Below are 20,442 nucleotides of genomic sequence, written 5' to 3'. Positions count from 1 at the left end.
TCTGAAGCCAGCTTGTTTAGCCTAGGGGTGCTTCTACCCCACAGTTGATAGCTTCCTCATGAGACCAGAGGCTACCTTAAGCATGTCCTTCTCATTGTGCTGGCAGAAGTTCTAAACTACAGAGTCAATCACGCTATAGCTTTACAAACCTATTTATGCCAAATATGCTAATTTATGTCCTATATGACCAAAGATAGTCAGTCACATGAAAACATCCTTTGTCAAGGGGTGGGAAAGTCTGCTCCTCCAATTACAGAAAAGCACTGAAAGTTACATGCTAAAGAATATGGATTTATAATTCAATTACTGTGGATGGAATGAAAAAGTAATCCACTTCAACACAAATCCCCTTTTCAAAATAGCTGACCCCACATCATAAAGCACTAGCAATTAGTAACAATTAGAGATGCAAAATGTGGCCCAGTGGTGGTTAATCTTTCCATAACATGTCCCCATAATCAAGTCCTTTTTTGATTTTTCTTTTAGAAAAAGTTATTTATAATTGTAAAATTAATCACCAAATTATGTTTCACAATTTACACATTTATTAATTTGATTAAATTACTTTCATGTTCTGTAGAGGGTTCAATAAACTACAGCCTGCAGGCCAAATCTGGCCAACTGCCTGATTTTGTAAATAAAGTTTTATTGGAACACAGCCACTCTCATTTGCTTATTGTTTATGGTTGACTTGCCTAGTTGAACAGTTGAGATAGAGATCATATTGCCAGCTGAAATATTTACTGAAAAGCTGAAAATATTCACTCTTTCACCCTTTACAGAAAACTAGAAACTTCTGCTTATCATATTAAAGGCATGTACCAACCACTTAATTCCTCTTAGATATCACCAAAGATTATCTTCTCTCAAAAAAAAGAAAGCTTTAATTCCTAACAGAACCAGGATCTCAGTGCATATCTGGCTGACTCCAAAGCCAATGCTTTTTCCAGCATTCCACACCATGTCCACAGTATTTGCACTACTTTAAAAAAATTCTATCTATTCTGATATGGGAGGGAAAACAGAGGGACCAATGTATCACTTACATCAAATCATGTGAAAAATTTGTTAAAAATTGAAGCCCTTGAAACAAACTCTATGCTTAAGACTTGGAAATCTTAACAAATGATATAAGTGATCCATGCACACTAAAAAGAAGGAACAAAAGGTACTGGAATTGAGGACAGTTGGAAAAACTTCACATCATTATGGCAGTAAACTGAGAATCAATGAGGCAGGGGGAAATAAAGGACTACTAAGGAGAACTAAGACCTTCATTTGAAGTTGTCTAAAATATACCTGGAATACATTGTATTCCAGCCCTTCCTCAGTTGGTTCTACTTTGGTTAATTATGATTCTCATATGAGTCTCCAATCCAGAAGTAATTCAGTTAAGTAGAAAACTTGGGAGGACAGGGCAATGTCTGCATGCTCTATATACATAAACGTCTGTTTTATGAATAGAATTTTCTAATAACCCACTTTTCCAAAAAGCATTTGGGGTAGGTTCTAACCACAACAAAAAACATGATACAACATTAATGTAGGAAAAATAGATTATCTTAGTGTATATCTATATTGTGAATTTTTTTTTATTCAAAATGTTGAATATGACTTTTCTTTTTGTTTAGAAGTTTCAGTAAAGGACTAAAGGTAGACCAGTTGTTATTGGCATTCCATTTCCCAGGTTCAGGAAGATGTCTACAGTGGGCCCCAGCCTCTAAGCTGCTTGCTGAGAAGAGCTGGAAGCAGTCTTACTACCACTGCTTAGCTAACATACATAGGAGCAGTGTTGCTTTTCCATCCGAAAGCCATGTTAGGCACTGAAAATCTTTCATAAAGACTGGAGAGTGCCTGCCCAAAGAGATGCCTGGCATCTTGTCTTTCCCAATTCAAGACTTTCTGAGATACAGAGACAAAAGGCCCAACTCAAACCACTATTAGAGAAGATTCCAGAGAGAAAATTCTCAGGATAACATTCCGAAAAGCTTAGAGTATGTTATACCATTCTCTTCAGTTGTTTTCCTTCAAGTATGAGGAAAAATTAGAGATACCTGAGATGCATCTTCTGAAATTTGAAAATAGAGACATGTTTCCTCTTCTGGTAGAGAGATTTCTAAGGCCTGGAGGTCTAGTGGAATGGGCTATGGCTTCTGGTCTTCAAGGGGCCATGGCAAAATGTGTCTGGGAAGAAGATGGGACAACTTTATTGCTGACTCAGTTCTCTGCAGCTTTTTAAGAGTGTAAGAGAGGATCGCAATGGTTCTTGATGTTCCAAGCAAAGGAGCATGAAGGTTAGTGGTGGGCTGCTCAAGAGGTCATAGAGGTCAAGTGATTAGGCATCCATACCAGAGAAAAGATTGATGATTCTGTACCTTTGGCTTGTCAAAGGGAGTCAGGGCTGTCCTTTGGAAAAGGAAAGAAGTCTTCTGAGACAAGGTGAAAAAAAAATATACCCGCACATCACCTAAGCATCATATTAACAGAAGATAGTAAGAGAAGAGAGACCAGTCAATACCAGAGTGAGGCCAGAGACATTTCTCTCCCACCCACACTATTGCTCCACCTTGTCCCCAAGAGCAGAGAGTAAGTGCCTAGAAAGGGAAAAGGATGAGGTTTCTTTGAGCTAGAACCTGCCATCTTACTCCAAGTGTTGTGGAAGCAAGGTTTTAGCCTGTGGTGGATCAGGAAAGGGGATGATCTTTGAACTGAACTGACATTAAAGTTTTTACGACGAAAAGGAATATATCCAGTACCGCAATAAACAAAGAGGAATCTTGGCTAATAACTGGAAATCATCTCTGGGAGAAAATTCCCCATGGGTCTCTTGCATTTCTGCACTGCCTTTTCAAGGATAGCTGTATAATGTATAGCACAGAAGACAGATACAGTGTCTCCTGAAGCAAAAGGCCAGTATTATAAAACTAATGTCTCCCTTTAGAGCAACAGTAAGCAAGTTTACTGCCCATAATAAACAATTTGGGTTCTATTAGCTTGGAGTTCCTCTCCTGTAACATAACCTACTATGTGTGCAGGTGCAATACGGTCCTTGTTATGTCACCCTGTGAGAATTGACACTTAAGCAACTAGCATAAAAATGATAATTCTCTGTCAACTACTATCGTTAAGAGTAATAATAATCTATCTTTTAGTTCTAAGGACTCTTGTGCCTTCTACTACTATCATTGAAACTGTGGCAGGCTAACTGATCTCATTTCTTATGGTTCTTGATAGGGAATACACAAGGGTGTGTATATCAGGAGATGTGGAGAGAAGGGAATGTTTGTGCACTGGTGATGGGAATGCAGACTGGTGCAGCCACTCTGGAAGACAGTATGGAGGTCCCTCAAAAAATTAAAAATAGAACTATTATTTGATCCACTAATTCCACATCTGGGTATTTATCTGAAGGAAATGAAAACATTAGCTCAAAAAAAAAAATGCACCCCGTGTTTATCGCAGCATTATTTACTATAGCCAAGACTCGGAAGTATCCTGGAAAGGATTCTTGGCTACTTTTCTTGAATTAGTGATGTATCTATTGAGTTCCAGAGACAAATGTAAAATTTTTCTCACCTGACTTAAGTGTCTTAATTCCACAATTTCCTGTTAATAATATCCATCAAAGGGATTACATAGACTCTTTCCAAGTTGTTACTCAGGGGAAAATGTATATCTATATGTTCTTATTTTGACTCATTCCTTGTTAAGACTTACAGTCTTTACACAGTTTCTTTTTCCTCTGAGAGCAACTGAATTATGAAAAAAAATGGCTATGAAATTGATTTCAAGAAAAGTAGCCAAGAATCTTTTCCAGTGGGAGTGGTAACTTCAATTTTTCAGATGGTTTTTATATCAATTGTCCCATTTGATTTTCACAAGAAATTAGATAACATGGCAGGCATTTTTATACACATTTCACTAAATTAATTCTTTCAGAATCTCAAGTGGGCTATTGTGGGGATTAGAAATAGAGTTGAGAAGGATCTCACACCCTTAACTGTTCAATAAATGGTAGCTGTTGTTGCTATTATTTTACATGTGTGAGAAGTGAGCCTCAGAGCGATAATAGCTTCCCTCCATCTTCTGACGCACAGTCCAAAGTGCTTCATGGAGACCTCCAGTTAATTTTTCCCTTCCAAGAATAGGGATTGATTTACCAATAGAAAAGCAACAAGCATAGTTGCTCTGATAGTATTCCACCCGCAGGACCTCAAGGCTTTAGGCTCAACAGTTACTTCTGGACAAAGGGGATCTACCAAGTCCCTGATCCTATCAAACCCCCTACACTCCCAGTGTTTAGCTTTAGAAGAGAAAAAAGGAATCCTCTAGAAAAGGTCTTAGTCCTTTTCTCTTAAAGGTAGGGAAAACACCTTTTGAAACTACTCCTGTTGTCAAAGTCCAGGCCTTGATTTGTGAAGCCTGGTCTTGGAAAAGTACTAAATCAAAGTAAAATGGATTTACATTTTTAAAATTTGTTTCCCCTTAATGGGATTAGAAAGACCACTCACGTTAAACAAACAAGAACACCAGTTCAGCATCAAGACAGGTTAAGATAGTAAATTAACTGTACACAAGCTCTGAAACTCAGTGTGAACTTAGGCCTAGAAATTTTATTTTAAGACAGTTTGAAGAATCAAAAACCTCCCAGAACCTATTCCTACATTTTCACACCTCCTCTTTACCTGAGCCATGCGCATTGTTGGGGAAAGACAAGCCACAAATGCAAATGCAATGAAGTTGGCTGGAGAGCAATTAAAAGACAGGTCTTCTAAACCTAAACTTCTCCAGATGTGAAGATGTAAGTGCGAGGATTTAAATAAACTCAGACACAGGCAACAACCTCATTGTTGAAAATCTTCTCAATATGCAGAGAAGAAATGCACAACATTTTCCAGAATATACAGCAGTAAAAATTTTCTTGTTTAAAAATAAAACCATCTTAAGCATTCCCAAGTAAATTAGCTTTGAATATTTCAAGCAATAGGAGAACCTGGTAATAATCATCCATATGACCCATAGTCTGCTCACACATCTAAAAGAATTCTTGAAATCTTTTAATTACATCTGTTTACATTTTTATCTGTCCCCAAAGAGGACTTAGTGTTGTCTTCACTCTCTGGCCTCGGTTCCCATTGACATCAGATTTCTCCCCGTGAAAATCAAGCAAAGCGTACGAAATAAAAGTGTGAAGTATATGATTTTTATCAATCTGTTTTGTCTTTGTGGCTTTGCCTATATAAGGACGTTGCAACTAAATTTGTATACTCAAGCGATAGTCTCATTTGAACTGAGAAAGATCATGTCAGGGCTTGAGAAGCCACAGGACAGGTGAGGTGGTTGAGTTGATAAAATAGGAAAAGAGGCCAATAGATAAGCCCATATTCTCATCCTAAAAGTTTAAAAAACTAAGAAGGCTCGCAGAAGCTGTAGGGTAAGGTCAGCAAAGAGACTGGGCAACTGGATTTGAGGACGAAGGCTAGGGAAGTGGCCCAAAAAGGCACAGACCCAAATCAATCCATCTGAGGAACAAAAAGGTATCTGGGCATAAAGTCTTGAGGAATCAGGAAAAACTAGTGTAAATTCTCTGTGAGTCTCCCAAAAGCCTTTTTTCAAAGAGTGGCTATGAAACATTAAGAGGAATTTTAGGTGTGTCTGGTGTTTGAGCAAATATCTCAAAGTGTAGATATCTAGATGTGTATTGTCCTGCATCTGAATCACCAAACAAAATGAATCTTGACTCCATGGAGGCTACTGTTAACAAGCTCAGCTCTGAAATCCCACAGCCCACTTAAGCACCACACAGTGAGATCGATGATATCTTTCACGGAGAAGGTAAGCAGAATTTATGTTTATGCTTCTGCGTGTGCACTTTGCTTCCCAAATCTCACCCCTACACTCGCCATCATCTCAAGTAAAGGGAAAAGAATAAATGAGCTATTACTACTGTTGTGGCAATCAGACATTTTAAAATAAAAATGTGGAACTGCTGGTACATTTACCTCCTCAGATCACCAACAGTGGCCTCGTGAGACTGGTGCAGAAGGATTCCTGGCATGGAATAGCTCATTCCCAGTAGGCATTAGAAAGTTCCAATAGTTACAAAGGGCTATATGGGACTGTGTCACATTGAAGTGATCTGAGTAACCCCAGTGAATGTTCTCCTGAAAAAATACACTTCTCATCATCTTACCTTGGATGTCCCAATTCTATTGACTGGACTGCCATAGACCCTCTATATACTGGCACACTGGCTGAATCCCTTCCCAGGACCACAAATAGAAAGCAAATTGATGCACACAGTTCTTAGCCCAATATGGACTCATTAAGTACCAGTGAGGTGTTACTGGCCTGAGACAGGGTCTCCTAAACCTCAATGCCTAATTTCACAGTACTCCGAATACATGAAATATTTTAAAAACTTGAGTATTCACTGTTCTCAGTTCTTTCTCATTAATATCTTTCCATAAAACTTCATTTGTAGGGATTATACCTTCTAGGATGCTGAACAATATCACTAGACCACCTCTCCCCAACACAAACACACACGTACACTCACATTCCTGACCAGCTGTTCTCATTTTTTATCATCTCCAAAGAGATGTACAAGGAGAGACAGTCATAGCAGTAATAGCCATTGGGTTGTGGGGAGGGAAGAGGAATCTCAGAATATGGCACCCATTTAGTAGTTACTTAGCTTCTAGACTGATGGTTTACTTTGGAAACAGGAAAAACAGCAGAGAGGGAAATTTTTATGTGCTTTTAAATGAAAAGGTAAGCTTGGAATACCTATTGTAATTTTCTATCCAATTCTATTTGTAGTTTATGAAAACTCTTCATGGATACTTGTAATGGGTTTATTGCCAATTCTGGTTTATAATATTCTAACTTTTGTGATTTTCCTCTGCCTTCACAGATATTTTTGTGCAGAGTTGAGACCAGCTGGATCATGGGCTGCAAACCATATGCCATTTATACCAGAAACCTCTTTCCCCTTTGGTCCTGCTTGCAATTACTTCCATCTTCTGATTTCCTGGATTTTTGGCACCTCAGTCCAATTTTTACATCTGCTTCTTAACCATTTGGTTTGGTGCATATCCCTTTCCAAGCTTCTTGGACTTAGGTCCTGCACACACTTCTGGGATCTGTTCATTCCTTTGGTGTTGGTGACATCTATCCCCGACTCCCAACCTATCATCATTTCAGTTTTTGTACTGATACAATCACTAAATGGACTTGTTCCCCACGCACCCAGAATTCCAGCCAAATACAGGGTAGTAATGATTATTTTGTAATACCACAGTCTATGTATAGTCCTTAAATCAGGGGAGCTTTTCTTCCTGGAGCATAAGTATTACATTATTATTTTGTATTTATTAATGTTTTTGGGTGTAGTCTATGGCCTTTTACCACTAAAGACAATTCCCCTATAATGTGCACTAAATACAAAGTATATTCATTTAGGCAAGAGTCTTTGTGGGGTTTGGATTGCCAGAGAATATGTTATGTTTTGAAAACAAACTCAAAATTATGCATGAGATCATTTGAAGACCTATATTAAAGAGCTGAAGCAAGACTATGAAATGTGATGTAACTAAAAATTATTGGGTTAAGATCTGGAATGCTTACGCTTACCGTATTATTGTAAACTTAATCTAATGAAACTAAACTGATTCAGAGGATGACTATCACGTAAGATAGATTGTATTAATTCTCATCTTTCCTTATCTTTTTGGAGTCAGAGATGGGAAGAGACAAGAATTTTGATGTGCTTTGTGCTCTTGCCCAAGCACTGAAGCAGTTTACAAGTGAAGAAAGGCTTGTGCTTTTGAAATCTCACAGTGGATCTTAAAATATACCAGTGAAATCTTATTCTAAAATGCAATTATTTAGTTATTAAAATGAAGCATGGTAAGTTAGCTGCTATTGTTGGCAGCTGAAAGAATAGCAGAACTGATTTGGAGAACTTAAGAGATTTCTTCAGATATCTTCCAAAAATCAGAAGGCCAGCACCATGAACAATGATGTCACTATGTTTAAGGTGACTATTCTAGTAATATGTTACCTGTGGATGTCCTGTCTCTCTAACTCTTCAAGCTTTTATCATATAGTTAAAACATCTACATTATTTATATATTTCTATGGAACAGTATACATTTCTTTATTCATCTGATTTCAAAATCCTTTTTGGATTAAAAAAGGCATGAGATACACAGGATACTTTTGAGTTACTTAATTTGTTTAGTTACATATAATTTTTCCCTTTGTGAAAGGATTTTATTATTTTTTTATTTATTTACATTTTTTAAAGCCTTTATTTATTTGGGAGAGAGAGCACAAGCAGGGAGGAGAGGCAGAGGGTGAAGCCGACTCCCCGCTGAGCAGGGATGCTAATGCAGGGCTTGATCCCACATGAACTGAGCCAAAGACAGAGGCTTAACCGACTGAGCCACCCAGGTGCCCCTTTATTTATTTTTTCTTTAAACATCTCTTTCTTATTCTTTGGAATATGAGGTCAACATTCTTTAAGATATTACGTCTTTGAATCTAAAGTCTTAATCTGATGTGACCTAGTTTCCCTCTACATTTCTAAATACCTAATTTTTAAAATTCATTTTGTTTGCTGCTATATAGAACATTTCATTGAATTATACTACTAATGAACAAAGATGATGAGGACTTTTTATTGTCTTTCTTTCTCTCTTTTTTTTTAATGGCACTTTCTCTCTCAGAAGAGTCTGTATTTCAGAATATATAGTCTGCCAACTTTGATCCACTTCATTGCCACATTGATACTTCATTGTGATGATGTATTGGGGGGAATTCGTGTATACTGAAGAGGGGTTGCGCAGAGCACGGAAGATGAGCAGACGACCATAGCAGATAATCAACAGTGAATTAGAGAGAAGAGAGCAAAAGCAGAACTTATGGAACTAGAAATAAGATTAAAATGCAGGAACATATCTCAGAAATTAGTTTTCGTTCAGCAGGACTATAGTTTGATTTTAATAAAATGGACTCTGTGTACTGCCAACTGCAAGTTTTCACTGGCAACAAAGTCTTCTATAGGGATAGTATTCTATGCATTGCAAAATAGTAGTCACAATTAGTTATGAACAAACTGTAAGCTCTTTGATGGCAGGATCTCAGTCTATTTATTCTTTGAATAACCTAAAACATTGAATTATCTATTAAAAAACTCGGTGAATTCCTCAAATGTAGTAGATAGTCTTGTTCATGAACTGGGAAGACCTTGGCATTCAAGAGTTCAGTGTTCTAGGAGGGAAGGCAGAGGGTAAACCAGTAGTCACAGATCATTATGACCTGGTCTCCAAACCTTTGCATTTATACAATTCATCAATAAAAAATTTTAAGGCATGCATCCTCAATATATGTACTTTTATTCATAAATGTTTTATACATACCTCTATTAATGCTTAATATCTCAAGCTATAATTTATGCTAAAAGTTCATCATTAATGACCTTTGTTATAAATCCACATTCAAATAGTTTTCTTAATTATTTCAAATGTTTATCTGATTTCTTTAGATAATTTTATTAACCTTAGCAAATGCTTTTTTATATTAGCTCTGCCTTTTTCTTTCTTTCTTTCCTTTTTTTTTTTTTTTTTTTTTTGCTTACATGTGCTTGCCTTATTGGCATTATGATTAATCCAGGGTTTCTTTGCAGAAACTTTTAAAAGCCATTCTTTAAAGGCTTACTGCAGGGGTGACTGGGTGGCTCAGTCGGTTGGGCATCTGCCTTTGGCTCAGGTCATGATCCCGGATCCCTGGGATTGAGCCCCATGTCGGGCTGCCTGCTAGGCGGGGAGCCTGCTTCTCCCTCTCCCTCTGCTTCTTCTCCCTCTGCCTTTCCCCTCCCCTTTTTCTCTCTCTCAAATGAATAAATAAAATCTTAAAAAAATATATAGGCTTACTGCAGAAATTTAACTTGATAACATAATATATAAATCTAATAATCTGGGCACATGCCAGGTTGCCAGTGGGGTCTGTGGCACAGTCCCTGAGAGATGAACCATCCTAGCAAGCATTCATATGCAAGAAATCTCTAACATGTACACCCGACCTTCATGTTCCCTCCCCAACTCATGTGCAATGTTATGCTATGTAACACCACTGCTCACTAATGAACCAAATAAAATGTCGGAGCACAGAACTGCATTTTCCATTTGAAAAAGTCTGTGAAGAAAAATGCCAATGAACAATTTGATCAAAGAAAAATTTAAAGTAAAACCATTACAAAAATACAGAGTTTAAATATGGAAAGAGCTAAAATTTGTCCACATGGGGGAAAATAAGCAGTCCACCAAAATATAGAAGACGGATACATACAGTAGTAGAAAGACATAAGAAGAGAAAGACATTGAAATGAGGTTAATGGAAAATCTATGAATCTTTCTTTTTTTTTTTTAAAGACTTTATTTATTTATTTGAGAGAGAGAAAGAGAAAAAGAGAGGGCACCAGCAGAGGGGAGAGGCAGAGGGAGAGGGAGAAACAGGCTCTCTACAGGGAGCCTGATGAGGGACCCGATTTCAGGACCACAGAATCATGACCTGAGCTGAAGGCAGATGTTTAACTGACTGAGCCACCCAGGCGCCTTAACCTTTTCATTTCTTAATTTTGAAACTTGATGATTTTTTTTGTGGGGGGGTGGAGTAAAACATTTAAGTTCTATTCTCTTAGCAAATTTCAATGATATAATCGGTGTTATCAACTATAGTCATCATGTTTTACTTTTGATCCCAAGAACTTATTCATCTTATAGCTGAAAGTTTGCACCCTTTTATTGACACTTGCCTATTTCCCCCAGCCTCTGGCTCCTGGCAACTACTTTTCTACTCTGTTTCTATGAATTTACCTTTAAAAAAAAAATTCCACATATAAATGATACCATGCAGTATTTGAATTTTCTTTCTCAGACAGTCTTATTTCAATTTGCACTGCTCTCGAGGTCCATCCATGTTGTTACAAAATGGATTTCCTTCTTTCTCATGGCTGAATAATATTCCATAATATTATTATAATATAATATAATATAATAATATTCCATTGTGTGTGATATATATATATATAACTGCTTTATCCATTGACATCTGTTGACGGACACTTAGGTTATTTTCATATCTTGGCTATTGTGAATAATGCTGCAGTGTATATATATATGGGAGTACAGATCTCTTTTCAAGACCCTATTTTCATTTTCTTTGGATATATACCCAGAAGTGGGATTGCTGGAAGGTCTGGCCATTCTATTTTTAACTTTTTGAGGAGCCTCCATACCATTTTCCAGAGTGGCTGTACCAGTTTGCATTCCCAACAGTGCACAAGGGGTCCCTTTTTCTCCACATTCTCACCAACACTTATCTCTTGTCTCTTTAGTGATAACAATTCTAACAGGTGTGAGGTGATACCTCATTGTGGTCTTGATTTGCTTTTCCCTGATTAGTGATGTCAAGCACCTTGACGTGCCTTCTTTCGAAAAATGTCTGTTCGGTTCCTCTGCCCATTTCTCAATTGGACTTTTTGAAGCTTTTTGCTATTGAGTTGTAGTTCTTTACATATTTTGGATATTAACCCTTTATCAGATAAATGATTTGTAAATATTTTCTTTCACTCCATAGGTTGCCTTTTCATTTTGGTGATGGTTTCCTTTGCTGTATAGAAACTTTACAGTTTGATGTAGTCCCACCTGTTCATTTTTGCTGTTGTTTCTTTGCTTTTTGTGCCAAATCCAAAAAAACATTGCCAAGACTTATGTCAATTACTGTATAATTACTATACAGTTTTGGCTTTGTTACCACACTGTGGACCCTTAACTCTAAGCAACAATTTTGCAAATGAGTTTGATGGTTTAATCCAAATCCATGAATGATTTGAAATAAGTAAACACATATGTATATTTATTTAAAATCTATTAATGATGAGGGATCATTAAAATCAACTTTCTAAAGAAAAGGCACACACATTAATGGTTCTGAGGATTGTTCCTACATGTGCTCCTTTTTGAAAAAAAAAAGCGTGCAAACTGTAAGGAAAAAAACATTTTCTTTAAAGATTTTATTTATTTATATGAAAGAGAGAGAAAGAGAGCACAAGCAGAGGGAGAGGGAGAAGCAGACTCCCTGCCGAGCAGGGAGTCCGACACGGGGCTCAATCCCAGGACCCCAAGATCATGACCTGAGCTGAAGGCAGACACTTAAACTGACTGAGCCACCCAGGTGCCCCCAAAATAATATTTTTAAGTAACTTCTGCACTGTTAATAAATATGTCAACCAACAAAAAGTTGCTTCTTGTCATCAAACTTTGATACAATAAGTAATAATAATATAATAATATAATGCAAGTAAAAAGAAAAAAAAGGATACCTCATTTACTGAGAGTCATTTAACTTTTCATGCAGACCGCTTTCTGAAACACACATTCAAATAAGAAGTAAGACATTGAAACACATCACACAGTTACTAATTCTTTTTTTTTTTAAGATTTTATTTATTCATTTGAGAGAGAGAGAACACAAGTTTCAGGGGAGGGCAAAAGGAGAGGGAGAAGCAGACTCCCCACTGAGCAGGGAGCCCCACACAGGGCTTGATCCCAGGACCCTGAGATCATGACCTGAGTTGAAGGCAGATGCTCAACCGACTGAGCCACCCAGGCATCCCAGTTACTATTTCTTAATGTACAAATGCTAAAACATAGTTTGTTATTAAAATCATCCAAGAAATGCAGATTCACATTTCTTCCTAGAAATTTCTTTTGCATGTAATTGGCAAAATGAAGAAATTTAACAACATCCTAGGTTTGTATGTGTATCTTTTAGCTGCCCAGAGAATGCAAAAATATTTTAAAACCCAGAGATGATATGGATCTGATTTATGGTTTACTGTCTTGCTAAATTAAGTGGATATAGACAACATTCAGAATACACCTTTTTTAAAACTGAGAAAATGCCATCTATGCTATTTGTAACAGTTACTTTTATTTAAACAGAAAGACAAAAGCATTCATGTGATTCCTCAGGCCAGCACCGTTTTGATGTGACAAAGAGAAATAATCATCAAAATGCAGCTCCATAAGTAAGTGTCTGATTTCACACTTTTAGAAAACATGAAATCTTTCTGGTTGAGCCAGCAAGAATTGAGAAAGATTAAGAAAGTGTTTAAAGATGTTCATTAAAAAGCAGTTATAAAAATGTGAAAGAGACACGGCACCAAGCATGCCAAATAGAGTAAAACTGTCATCAAAAAGATTCAACAGCTACGAAAAGAGTTCTTCAAACTTACATTTTTTTCCTAGATAACAACATCTATCAATTCCAAATGTCCACATTAGTCATGCATAAAGGCACCAATGTTTCACAGAAAACAAACAAATCTATTCCAAGGAACCTTTGCTTTTTATCACATCCACCAGAGAGGCTAGAAAAAGTCAGCTTCTTGAGAGTGTAATTCTAAGTGAAGTTTTAGTTCTCAGTGAACTTTTTAGACGTAAGATGTTTTGCCAGAACATGAACATTATAGCTATTTGGTTTTGCTTAAAGTTTTTTAGTCACAATTTTTATTATTCTATTTTTATTTTATTTATTTTTCAGGCATTGCTTTAAAAATTATAGAAGTACTACATACTCATATTAAATTGGGAAATAATACAAGACATATAAAGAAAAGGTTGAAATTTCTTTTCCTTCTCCAAAATCTCTACATTCATTGCCCTAGGAAATGTGCTAATAGCCTGATGTGTTTTCTTCCACATGGGTTTCCTTGCTCATAAATACTTATGAACTTATATATACATGTATATCCATTTTGATTTTTTTATTCTTATCGCATTGAATTTTTTAAAAACCAAAACAGTAATTCTGCAACTTGCTTTTTAAATTGAACTATGTGTCCCTGCCACTCAGATCAATACAGTTGATGATTAGCACAATTGTTTTAATAGCTACATAGCATCTATAGTATGGCTTATTCAATCATTTGTGTGTGACTGTGTGTGTGTGTGTAAAGGGTATTCAGGGATCTCCCCTCCCCACTACCAACAAGGCTGAAAAAAATATTTCTTTTTTTTTTTTTAAAGATTTTATTTATTTATCTGAGAGAGAGAGAATGAGAGAGAGAACACAAGAGGAGAGAGGTTCAGAGGCAGAAGCAGACTCCCCGCTGAGCGGGGAGCCTGATGCGGGACTCGATCCTGGGACTCCAGGATCATGACCTGAGCCGAAGGCAGTCGCTTAACCAACTGAGCCACCCAGGTGCCCCGAAAAAAATATTTCTTAATTCCCTTTATTTAATGTTTGTATACTATTTCATTAATTTCTATTAATTTTTATTATGTTCCTCCACTTTCTTCGGGGTTTATTTATGGTATCTTTTGAAACTTCCTTTCCACAATATACATTTAAAGCTATGAATGTCTCTCAGGGTACAAGAGAACTATTCAGGTAGCTGCAGATCAGCCTCCTGAAGTAGGGAGCAGTAATGAGAGGAAAGCCAGCAAAGGGAAAATGCCAGGTTTCCTTGATTTCTTTTTCTTGAATGGATTCCCCAATTTTTTTTCTTTAGTCACTTGCTAATACTTTTAAATGGATTATACTTATTATTTGTCTAGCTATTCTAGTTTTAGATGTTGTTTTTTTTTTAGTAGAAATCTTGGTTATAAATGACATATTCTACCATTACTAAAACCCGAAGTTTACTTTTATATATGATGTAATCTATGTTTTTTCCCCCAAATAAGGAATTACGTAATGTCATTAATTATATGAACCATCATTTTCCTCAGAATTAATGAATGCCAATTTTGCTAAACCAAACATTTAATTATGAACTAAATGTTTGGCTTAGCAAAATTCACATTCATTTAATCAATAATTAATTCATAACCAAAGTATATAATATATAATGTAATCCCATATATATAAAACTGAATCAAATTCTGGTTTCTCTCTTCTGTTAGACTACTTATTTGTTTATTCCTTTAGCAGTATTTTTTATTACATTAGTGTTATGATTAATTTGAGCATTCCAATTTTGCTGCTATATCAGTATTAAAAATCATCTTCTATATGATTTCTTGGAGTACTTTGAATATTGTAACTTCCAATATCTAGTTAGTTTGCAGGATGGTGAATCTTTATAATGTTAAGTCACCTCATCAGTGAACAGGGTATGTTTATTTACCAACTCTTATTTGTGACATTAAAAAAATTTTATCTATAAGGGTCTTTTTTGAGTCTTTTTATAGATAATCTAGTTTTGTCACTTCTTAAAAATGGTATACTATTTGCTTGGGAAATTCTGACTATTTAGCTGTTGATTTTGTGAGGTTTTCTATGTGGATGATTTTATGAGGTTTTCTATGTGGATGTTTATAAAATATACAAATAATAATAGTTTTATTTATTTTCTAATTCTTACATATGTTTTTCTTTTCTTGAGCATTGGTCAGGATTTCTAATATAGTTTTAAATAGTAATAACAATATTGAACATCCTTGTCTCGATCCTGCTCTTGATGCCATTAAGTTTATCTAAGTATTATGTTTGTAGACATTTGTGTATGTAGCTTTTATAAAGTGAAAAAAGGTTTCTGTGTCTAGTTTTTTGAGCCTTTCAAGTAATAAATAGACAGTAAGATATTTGTATTGCTTTCTCTAAATCCATTAAGGGAATATTATTTTCCTTTTGATCCATTAAATAATGAAATACATTGAAATTTATCTGATATTGAGCCATCCTTTAATTTCACAGAGATCCTTACTTAAGAAATTCTTGATTATTATTTAAATAGTCCATTCCTTCTATTTGTACTTATGTTTCAGAAATTCCATTATAAAGACGTTGATGCTTCCTTCATTTCTTAGCTCTTAGAGTTCCCAGTTCTTTATTACTTTTTGACGTCTTCTGAAAAAAGTTATTCAATCTGATATTCTTACCCACTAATTCAATATTTGACTATTGATCCCCTCGGATGAGCTCTTTACTTAAACAATTTCATTTTTCATTCTCGGATACTTTAGGTAACTGCTTGCTCCTCCTTCATGTTATCACTACCTTATCCTTGTGAGAATTTATATTTATTTTAATTTCTTCATTTGTTTCCCACAGCTGACAGCTCACAGGAATTTCCTCACTTACATCTCACTTGCATGACATAAGACAGTTTTTCTCATCTGTTCCCATTTGTTCCAAAATGGTTTTTAGTCATCTCTAAACTGCAACCACTGTATTTTTATTCTGAATAATTTTTGAAATCCACATTTCTCATATAATCCCAAACTTATCATTAAAAAATCATTTATTCAGGGATAGTCACTAAATCTATATTCAACCTCTTTCCTACCTTCTTTAATTCTGTCAGGTGAACTTTATAATAATCCCAAAGTAGCTTTGAGGGCTGTCATTTAAGTCGAATATGTCTTCCTCAAATAGAACATTGTTTTCTAAAACATACTGAAAGCCTGATACATTACTTGAGAGGCTTTGTAAGAACTTAAATCTATAATGATTCACTTGAGAGAAGATTTGATAGAACAAGAAACCCACACCTGCTTTACATGCAAACATTTATGTAGTCACTCTTCATGCTTATTCCCCATAATTCTGAAATAATTGAGTCATTTAGGTTATAAATTCCCTCGTAAGTGCAGCTTTTGTACGTCTCCTAGGTAAGTTTTATTTTCAGTTTCTCTTTGACTCAGGGGCTACTAATAAGCGATTCTTAATTTCCAATATTTCACCTTCTATTGCTGATTTCTAGTTTTATTAGATTATCATTGAATAAGGGCGCCTGGGTGGCTCAGTTGGTTAAGTGACTGCCTTCGGCTCGGGTCATGATCCCAGGGTCCTCGGATCGGGTCCCACATCGGGCTCCCTGCTCCGCGGGGAGCCTGCTTCTCCCTCTCCCACTCCCCCTGCTTGTGTTCCCTCTCTCGCTGTATCTCTCTCTGTCAAATAAATAAAATCTTTAAAAAAAAAATTATCATTGAATATATGCAAGTGTTTTTTTTTTCTTGCCCCAGCAAACAAACAAACAACTGGTAAGCCCTTACCCTTCTAGGAGCCATGTGGGAGAAGTCTCTCTCCTCTAGGTACTCTCCTCGTGCCAACTGCATTTCTCTCCCAACTGCAAGGACTGGGAACAGTTGAGGCCAGTCGCACAGGGACCTTTCCGTTCTGATGCGCTGGCATGAGCAAGCAATGCCACCAAGAGCAAGTCCAGGCGCGGCCCCTCTGCAAAGAAATCAACAGGATTCTGCCACTTGAAGTATTCATAAAAGATGTTTGCCCAGTTTCTGAGTACAGTCGTCTTCCCTGCCAATAGTCGCTTGGCTTCTGCCTGGTACCAAAGAGAACGAAGTCCTCCAGCTCCTCTGTCTCCCACGGATCTCAGAAGAGTCCCAGCCTGCTGTGTCCCTTCCAGGTGAGGGCAGCATGCCTCTCGGTATTTTGTAAATTCCTGGAGAGAGAGGGGAGGATGATGGCACCAAGGAATGTGGCCAAAATGTCATCCTCCTAGAATTTCTCCAGCTGGCAGCCAAGAAAGTCCCTGAATCCAATGTTTCAGTAGCAATCTTAAACACAGATGAAATGATCACATAGTCTCCCGTACAGGTTTAAATGGATGCTACAAATATGTTCTGTGAGATATTAAGAGGTGATAAGTCAAGTACAGAAAGATTATCCAAATAAATGCATTTGGAAAACAGTTATATCTGAAAAGTTTTTCTCCTGCAAGATTTTTAAGAGGCTTGAGTATGTGAATATATATTATTGCTGTCTGAAGTAGAGTTCATGGTGGTTCTGATTATTTTGACTGAAAAGCACTTTTTTTGTCATATTGTTATTATGGCTGTTGTCATTGTTTTAACACCACTTCCAAGACAGTATTTCTACAAAACATACTTTGAAAAAAGCTGGCCTTTACTTTTCCTCCAAAAAATTACTGAATATATTATTATTTTCTTAATTTTCAAGAATTTATTATTATACAATTTTAATTATAGAACAATTATACAATTTTAAGTACTGAAAATAATTTATGTGTTTGATAAAGTAATTAAATCATAAAAAATTATTTTACAATTTTAGGGGCTCCTGGGTGGCTCAGTCGTTGAGCATCTGCCTTCGGCTCAGGTCATGATCCCAGGGTCCTGGGATTGAGACCCACATCGGGCTCCCTGCTCAGCAGAAAACCTGCTTCTCCCTCTCCCATTCCCCCAGTTTGTGTTCCCTCTCTTGCTGTGTCTCACTCTGTCAAATGAATAAATAAAATTTTTTAAAAAAATTATTTTACAATTTTAATCATCAAACCATACAATAGGGGATAGAATATAGAATTAGTCTCTCTCCCATCCTATAATCCAGCCCAACTCCCCAGAAGTTAACACACACACACACATACACACACACACAGATTTTCTAATTAATTGTTTTTAAAAATTTATATAATTAGGCACATATTCTAATCCCTGTTTGGGCCATTTTCTTTTCTTTTGAAGATTTTATTTATTTTTTGAGAGAGAGAGACACACACACACACACAGTGAGAGAGAGAACACAAGCAGGGGGAGTGTGAGAGGGAGAAGCAAACTCCCCGCCAAGCAGGGAGCCCGATGCACGGAGCCCGATGCAGGGCGGGCTCGATCCCAGGATCATGACCTGAGCCGAAGGCAGACACTTAACCAACTGAGCCACCCAGGCGCCCCTGGGCCATTTTCAAAATAGTCTTAATTGTACCTTTGGATATCTCTGCATTACCTGCGTACTGCTCACTTTTAATAATTTCATGGTATTCCATTATATGGATATATTATAATTTAACTACTCCTCTATTGAAAGGCTTTTCGATTGTTCCGGTTTTTCACAATTATAAACAAAACAGAAGTGAATAACCCTTCAGATTATTTAGATACACTGAACAGTATAAATGTTTTGTAGGCTAGATTTCTAGAAGGGGAATTCCTATGCTAAATATCAAGCATATTTTTTAATTAAAAATTATCTACAAAAGCAATTACAGCAACTTAAACTTCTAACAGTGTAGGAGATTGATGGTTTATTCATATTCTTGCCATGGAAATCTCACATTTTAAAATTATTGCTAATCTGATCCCTGGAAATAAGGAAACATTGAGAAATGATGAGTAAGGCCAGGTATCTTATCACAAGAAGCTGTTTTCAGTTCTTTATTTGTGAACTCTATTTACTTTGTACATTATTCTAAAAAATTTTAGAGTTTCTTATTTAATTGTAAAAGATCATCTCTATTAAGGAAATCAGCTCTTTCTTACTCTGTTGAATAATATAAGTACTTTCCAAGTTTGTCTTATTTCGTTTATCATGTTCTTATTACAAAGAAGTTTGAACATATTTATAAATCAAATGTATCTCCTTTTATAGCCTTGGGTTTTGAGTCTTGCATAAAAAGGCATTTCCTATCAAAGATTTAAAAAAAGAAATCATTTACTTCTAGTATTTGTGTGTGTATGTGTCTTTGTGTGTGTGTTTAAATCTTTGATCATTAGAATTTTATTTTGGTATAAACAGTAATGTAGAAATCCTCCCGATGAGCCGTGAAATGACTGTGAACCCGCCTTGACTAAAACCTTGGGAGAGACCCTGAACCAGGGGCACCCAGGTAAACTGCTCCTGAATTCCTGACGCACAGAAGCTGTGAGATCATAGGTACTGTTGTTTTTTTTTTTAAACTTCTAAGTTTTGGAGTAATTCTCTATGTAGCAATAGATAATATTCATTTAATCAAGTTTTATTTAAGTTTTTAAAAAATCATGAAGAGATGGTGAATTTTGCTAAATAGCTTTATTTTTTGGTCATTCAACTTATTAATATGATGAATTATATTAACAGAGTTTTAAATAGTGTATCATCTTTATATTCCTGGGATAACCTCCATTCTAAAAAATATTAATCTTTAGATGCACTGTAGGATTATATATATGTGATTTATTTAAGATTTTATGTTGACATTCATAAATGACATATCTATACATATTTTGATTGTCGAAAGTTTTGGCAGTCTACACTCGGAAAAAAATTTTAAAGTATTGGAATTTTCCATTCTTTCAAAGTTTAATTAACTTCGCCTGTGACTCCATCTAGGACTGGTGTTTTTTAAAAGTGAATATTTGGAAATTCTCTCAATTCTTTACTATAATTGTGTTTAGATTTTATATCTCATCTATGACAAAATTTCATACTTTTTTAAAGATTTTATTTATTTATTTGACAGAGAGAGAGAGAGAGATCACAAGTAGGCAGACAGGCAGGCAGAGGGAGAGGGAGAAGCAAGCTTCCCTCTGAGCAAGGAGCCCAATGCAGGACTCTATCCCAGGCCCCTGGGATCTTGACCTGAGCTGAAGGCAGACGCTTAACTGACTGAGCTGCCCAGGCGCCCCCAAATTT

General features: G+C 36.1%; 1 long non-coding RNA gene across 1 annotated transcript in view; it reads right to left on the bottom strand.

Moving 5' to 3' along the window:
* Positions 1–1,239: 1,239 nt before the first annotated feature.
* LOC145722577 (uncharacterized) overlaps positions 1,240–20,442 on the bottom strand; it is a 234,175-nt gene continuing 214,972 nt past the window's right edge. Inside the window, exons 4-6 of the long non-coding RNA XR_014146922.1 lie at positions 17,070–17,657; positions 12,389–12,431; positions 1,240–2,184 (exon numbers count right to left, since the gene is read on the bottom strand). This is a non-coding gene — a long non-coding RNA (uncharacterized LOC145722577). The remainder of the gene's footprint in view (positions 2,185–12,388; positions 12,432–17,069; positions 17,658–20,442) is intronic.

This window comes from Leptonychotes weddellii, chromosome 7 (genome assembly GCF_054177405.1).
Source record: "Leptonychotes weddellii isolate Sample4059 chromosome 7, ASM5417740v2, whole genome shotgun sequence".
In the NCBI taxonomy this organism is placed as follows: domain Eukaryota; kingdom Metazoa; phylum Chordata; class Mammalia; order Carnivora; family Phocidae; genus Leptonychotes; species Leptonychotes weddellii.
This window is presented reverse-complemented; position numbering and strand designations above follow the sequence as displayed.